We start from the raw sequence: 7,125 nt of genomic DNA, 5'->3' as shown, positions 1-7,125 counted from the left end.
TGGGTGACAAGTGAGGTGGAAAATCTAGTCAGGTGGAAGAAGACAACATGCATGAGGTTTAGGAAAGAAGGATCAGATGGGGTCTATTGAGGAATATAGTTTAGCAAGAAAGGAGCTGAAGAAGGGGCTGAGGAGAGCAAGAAGGTGGCATGAGAAGTTCTTGGCGAGTAGGGTCGAAGAAAACCCCAAGGCATTCTTCAATTGTTTGCATAACAAAAGAATGACAGGAGTAAAGGTAGGGCCGATTAGAGATAAAGGTGGGAAGATGCGCCTGGAGGCTGTAGAAGTGAGTGAGGTCCTCAGTGAATGCCTCTCTTCGGTATTCAACAATGAGAGGGAACTTGATGACGCTGAGGACAATATGAGCGAGGTTAATGCTCTGAAAAATGTTGACATTAAGGAAGAGGAGGTGTTAGAGTTGTTAAAATATATTAGGATGGATATGTCCCTGGGGCCTAAAGTAATGTTCCCCAGGCTGCTGCACGAGGTGAGGGAATAGATTGTTGAGCCTCTGGCTAGGATCTTTATGTCCTCGTTGTCCACGGGAATGGTACTGGAGGAATGGAGGGAGGCGAATGTTGCCCTATCGTTCTAAAAAGCTAGCAGGGATAGGCCGAGTAATTATAGACCAGTGAGCCTTATGTCTGTGGTGGAAAAGCTGTTGGAAAGGATTCTTAGAGCTAAGATCTATAGGCATTTAAATAATCATGGCATGATCAGGGATAGTCCGCATGGCTTTATGAAGGGCAGATAGTGTCTAACGAGCCTCATATAATTCTCTGAGGAGGTGACCAGGCATATAGATGAGCGTAGAATAGTGAATGTGATAAAAAATAGGTTTTAATAAGACATTTAACAAGGTTTGCGCGGTAGGTTTGTTCAGAAAGTCAGAAGACATGGATCCAGGGAAGTTTGGCCAGGTGGGTTCAGAATTGGCTTGCCTTCAGAAGGCAGAGGGTGGTGGTGGAGGGAGTACATTCAGATTGGAGGATTGTGAGTACTGGTGTCCCACAAGGATCTGTTCTGGGACCTCTACTTTACGTGATTTTTATTAACGACCTGGATGTGGGGGTAGAAGGGTGGGTTGGCAAGTTTGCAGACGACACAAAGGTTGGTGGAGCTGTGGATAGTGTGGAGGATTGTCGAAGATTACAGAGAGACATTGATAAGATGCAGAAGTGGGCTGAGAAGGGGGAGAAGGAATTTAGCCCGGAGAATTGTGAGGTAGTACACTTTGGAAGGACAAACTCCAAGGCAGAGTACAAAGTCGATGGCAGATACTTGGTAGTGTGGAGAGGCAGAGGGTTCTGGGGGTACATGTCCACAGATCCCTGAAAATTGCCTCACAGGCAGATAGAGTAGTTAAGGAAACTTATGGGGCGCTTGATTTCATAAGTCGAGGGATAGGTATTAAGAGTCGCGAGCTAATGATGTAGCTCTATAAAACTCTGGTTAGGCCACACTTGGAGTACTGGGTCCAGTTCTGGTCGCCTTACTATAGTAAGGATGTGGAAGCCTTGGAAAGGGTGCAGAGAAGATTTACCAGCATGCTGCCTGGTTAGGGAGTATGCATTATGATTAGAGATTAAGCGAGCTAGGGCTTTACTCTTTGTAGAGAAGGAGGATGAGAAGAGACATGATAGTAGTATCCAGATATTAAGAGGAATAGATAGAGTGGACAGCCAGCGCCTCTTTGCATGGGCACCACTGCTCAGTACAAGAGGACATAGCTTTAAGGTAAGGGATGGAAATTTCAAAGGGGATATTAGAGGAAGGCTTTTTACTCAGAGAGTGGTTGGTGCGTGGAATGCACTGCCTGAGTCAGTGCTGGAGGCAGATACACTAGTGAAATTTGATAGACTGATGGACAGGCATATGGAGGAATTTAAGCTGGGTGGGGGTTTATACAGGAGACGTGTTTTAAGGGTGTCGGCACAACATTTTACGACGGAGGGGCTCTTCTGTGCTGTACTGTTCCATGTTCTATGTATTATCTCTGTCAGTCTTTGTCTCCTGTTATATGGATTATACTGCACTGCCGGAATTGTAGGATATTTTTTTTTTCTTTTCTTACATGCATTTGGTTGCCGGATCTCAAACAAAATTCGCAACAAGGACCAAATCAATGAACAGTGGTGAATGAGAAACTTTAACTAGGTTGAGTTCCAAAGTGAGCGACAGGGAATAAAATTGAAATAAATGCATCTGGAAATAGCTAATCCAGAGAAAGAAAAAGAGTGTTATGCTGGGAGGCTATAATAATGGAACTAACATGCATTTTAAGGCCAATAATAAATTAAAACAGGTGCTGAAAAACATACAAAGATTTAGAAACATAGAAATATAGAAAACCTACAGCACAACACAGGCCCTTCAGCCGACAAAGTTGTGCCGAACATGCCCCTACCTTAAAAATTACCAGGCTTACCCATAGCCCTGTGTTTTTCTAAGCTCCATGTACGTATCCAAAAGTCCCTTAAAAGGCCCTATCCTATCCGCCACTACCACCGTTGCCGGCAGCCCATTGCACGCACTCACCACTCTCTGAGAAAAAAAAAACTTACCCCTGTAATCTCCACCGTTCTTACTCCTCAGCACCTGAAACCTATGTCTTCTTTTGCAACCATTTCAGCGCTGGGAACAAGCGCCTGACTATCCACACGATCATTTGCCCCTCATTACCTTACACATCTCTATTAGGTCACGTCTCATCATCCGGCGCTCCAAGGAGTAAAGGCCGAGTTCACTCCAACCTTTATCTTCAGGCATGCTTCCCAATCCAGGCAACATCCTTGTAAACATCCTTTTCACACTTTCTTTAGCTTCCACATCAGTCCTATAGTAAGGCGACCAGAACTGAGCAAAGTACCCCAAGTGGGGCTGACCAGGATCCTATCTTACCTCTCGGCAACCAATTTCCCCCGGGATCAATAAGGTATAACTATGACTATGACTATGGCTCCTAAATTCTATTCCACGATTGGTGAAGACCAATACACTGTGTACCTTCTTAACCACAGATTCACCCTGCGTAGATGCTTTCAGCGTCCTTTGGACTCGGAAACCAAGATCCCTCTGAACCTCCACACTGCCAAGAATCTTACCATTAGTACTATATTCTGTCATCATATTTGACCTACCAAAATGAGCCACCTCACACTTATCTGGGTTGAACTCTATTTGCCACTTCTCAGCCAAGTTGCCCCGCTGTAACATTTGACAGCCCTCTACGCTAACCACAACACCTCCAACTTTTGTAGCATCAGCAAACTTACTCACCAACCCTCCACTTCCTCATCAATACGGTGTATAAAAATCACGAAGAGTAAGGGTTCCAGAATAGATCCGTGAGGCACATGACTGTTCACCGATCTACATGCAGAATATGACCCGTCTGCAACCAGTCTTTGCCTTCTGTGGATTAGCTAGTTCTAGATCCACAAAGCAATGTTCCCTAAGATCCTATGTCTCCTTATTTTCTCAATAAGCCTTTGATGGGGTACCTTATCAAATGCCTTGCTAAAATCTATATCTACTACATCTACTACTCTTCCTTCATCAATGTGTTTCGTCATATCCTCACAAAATAAATGAGGCTTGTAAGGCACGACCTGACCTCGACATGCCATGCTGACTATTCCTAATCATATTATACCTCTCCAAATGTTTATAAATTCTGTCTCTCTTGACTTTCTCCATCAACTTAACAACCACTGAAGTAAGACTCACTGGTAAATAATTTCCTGGGCTATCTCTACTTCCTTTCTTGAATAAAGGAACAACATCTGCATGCCTCCAATCCTCCGGTACCTCTCCAGTCCCCATTGATGATGCAAAGATCATCGCCGGATGCTCAGCAACCTCCTCCCTCGACTCCCACAGTAGCCTGGGTACATCTCATCTGGTCCCAGTGACTTATCCAACTTGACGGTCCCGGCAACTTATCTAACTTGACGGTCCCGGCAACTTATCCAACTTTAATAACGGCTCTTTTTCTCTTCTCTCTTAATTCTTCGACGGAAGTAGCTTGAAACATTAGGTGTGACACTGTGAAGTACAGAAGGATTGGTATGGACGGAACAATATTATTTGGGTTATTTTGTTTTTCTTATGTTGGGAGACGGGACAGAAACCCTCAGCAAACTACCAAGTGATCAAATGCATGATGGTGGAAATGAGGAAGGTGAGAAATGTGGCTTTAGAAAAGCCTACCAGATCAGAAACAGTCTCTAAAATGATCTAAATAATCTCTCCAAGCACGGTCTGCTTCTATGGCTGAATATATTATAAGTTGTAATTATCGGGTGGTGACTCATTGCCTTTGTAGAATCTCGTAGCTGATTGTCTTCTCAAGAGAAGGCCAATGAAATATCATGGCCCGATCAAGTCCATTACTGGTTAAGTTATCTCCTATTGGTGCGTTTCAGCAAATTGCAGTTAAAGCGTCAATTGAATGATAATCTATTGGACGCTGAAAGAGAAACTCTAAGTGCTCAGTAACAACGTTTTCAAATAATTTCTCTTCAGATCGATTGAGGCATAAGAATATTTTGGAGATGCTACTGTTTGTCTGTCGTGTCTGCTCGTATAACGTGCTAGAACAATCGCTCTCAATCACTACCGAGAGAATGCTGCGTTTTTACTTTGCATTGATGGTGCTACAGAACTGGAACTGTGAGTTTTATGAAAATATTGAAAGTATCCAACAACGAGTTGATATGCTTATTATGATTAATGTTTACATTCGTATAACTGGATAGCATTATTATTGAAAGTTGAGTCGAATGGAAAATAATGTGCCTCTCTCGTATATTTTTTTTTTAATTTTTGATAACTCAATGTTGAAGTAGTAAAAGGAGTAAGCTATCTTTCTCTTGGGAATTACATGTTGAAATCAGTGGGTAATGTCCTTCTACATTTAGAGCATAGTGGTTTGAATCGATCAGGGAGCATGCACGCCTTTCCAATAGTTGATGATGGAAATGTGGCGTTGATATATCGGATTTACATTGCAGTTTCATTAAATGTGCTCGTTTCTCTTGTGTCTGTAAGCTCCGTTTGCTGTTAATGGAAACATAAGTGTTTATCTTAATTGCATACTCTTCCCAATGATTTTCTGTCACACATTTCACCTTAAAATTGATCCTAAAGGGAGTTGAGTTGTTTCATGACGGAAATCTCTCATCACAAAATTAGCCGCTGTTCTGCTCTGCACTAATATCCCATACTGATTTCTAATCGGAGTTTCTTAGAACTGGAAAGTAATCAATGCGGGAATCAGCGCATCGGAATCCAAGCTGCATACGCCAGTGAATGCAAGCAGCAGCCTAAGCTGCAGATGTTTTTGGTTGTATGTTTGTACACATTATATCACAGGTAATGAGCAGTTGCAGGTCTTTTCACTACCATGCGACACGCACATTTAAGAGAAGCAAATTGACGAATTTACTCAGACTCTGGCTTTAGAAAGTGCTTTCGCATTTTACATCAATGATATCCTGCTGTAATGCAGATGTGCCCAGAATAAAGCAAATATACGTTTCTTTTTTTTTAACTCTTCATTCCTTTTACTTGTCTTGGTGAAACTTCTGGAATGCAGATTATAGTGGCAAATGTTTTATTTATATTATTCCATGGAATTTGTGTTGTGTTTTTTGTTCAATATTTGATTGTCGTACAGCGGGAAACGCCAAGATAACTGCAGCATCACGTGAACGAAGAGTTAATATTATGGCAGAATGTGCAGTATTTGTGAAAAAGAAGTCTATGTTTCCCTTTACACAGATGCAGCCTAATCTGTCGTGTAGTTACTTGTATCTCCTTTGCTGAATGCTTGTTTGCTATTTCTTAAAACAAAATGAGTATCAGAATACATCAGCATTTTTTTCGCAGATGTTTCAATCGCACGGAAACGGTGATAAGCATTGAGGATTGTAAAGGCATTTAGCATGTAATTTTCCCTGGGGTCCTACTTCCTTATGATCCTAATAACGATTTTATCGTAGATTTATTTATTTATTATTATGTCATTCTAACCAGATAATTGACTACTGAAAACATTTATTCATGAATCCTTGGTGGATCTGGATTCCAATTAAAACTGCATTATTGCTGAGGATTTCTAATTAAGTTAACATCCATGTGAAAGGGATATTGATAAAATGTCCTTACGTTCATAATATGTTAGAATTAAAGTATACTTTCTTCTATAAGGTTTTAAATTTAAACGTTTAATTCCATTTTGATTCTTGATATAATTGACAATGTCTTGATTTCAGTCTCCGAAATACTGCTGGTCGGTTACGCATACAAACAACATGCGTTGATCCCCTTCCGCCACCGAGTCTGTGCAGAGTAGCACTGTTATTGAAACGTACTGGAAGTAGCTTTTTAGCACAATAATGCGTAGTTCTACAACTGTTAAATGCCAGACATCCCATATTGAGTTTAAACCTTGGTTCATCTGTGAGTTAGTAGTGTACGTAGTCCCGGTGATCTCGCCTATTTCTCCCGAGTACTCTGGTTTCTTCCAGCAAACCATAGAATGCTGGTTGGTGGGTTAATTTCAGGCGACAATCAATTGCTAGGTGGAACAAGACAATTGTTACAAATTACATTTGGTCGGCATTTGTGAGCTATAACAAGTGCAGATGATGGCAAGTAAGGACGTGAAGAATTAAACAATCGATCTCGTTATTCAGAAACAGACGTTTCTTCCAGGTATTGAAGAATGCCTTTCTTGTCGGTAGCTAAGACGTTAGAATCTTAAAACATGTGAAAATTATTTACAAGCACAGCCCATTCCGCCCAATAAATCTTCCAAAATTCCTATTCGCATCAAGCATTTAAAGAACTGTCAAGTTTAGATTTGAAAGTCTCCACGGTACTACTCTGAACTGCATAATTTGGTACCTTGTTCCATGTGTACATATTCCGTTGTGCAAGGAAATACTTGTTCATGTTCGTCTGAAAATTTCCTTTAACCAGTCACCACCTCTGTCCCGTCTCCTTAATGATGGATTAATATTGCAGTATCAGCTCACATCCATCCACGTTACCTACACTTCAAGTTGTTTCTGAACATTTCTATCAAGTGTCTCGTCATTCTGCGGCTACTTCGACTAA

The sequence above is a fragment of the Mobula birostris genome, chromosome 8 (genome assembly GCF_030028105.1).
Source record: "Mobula birostris isolate sMobBir1 chromosome 8, sMobBir1.hap1, whole genome shotgun sequence".
In the NCBI taxonomy this organism is placed as follows: Eukaryota; Metazoa; Chordata; class Chondrichthyes; order Myliobatiformes; family Myliobatidae; genus Mobula; species Mobula birostris.
The sequence above is the reverse complement of the archived record's forward strand: the minus strand, read 5'-3'. Positions refer to the sequence as shown.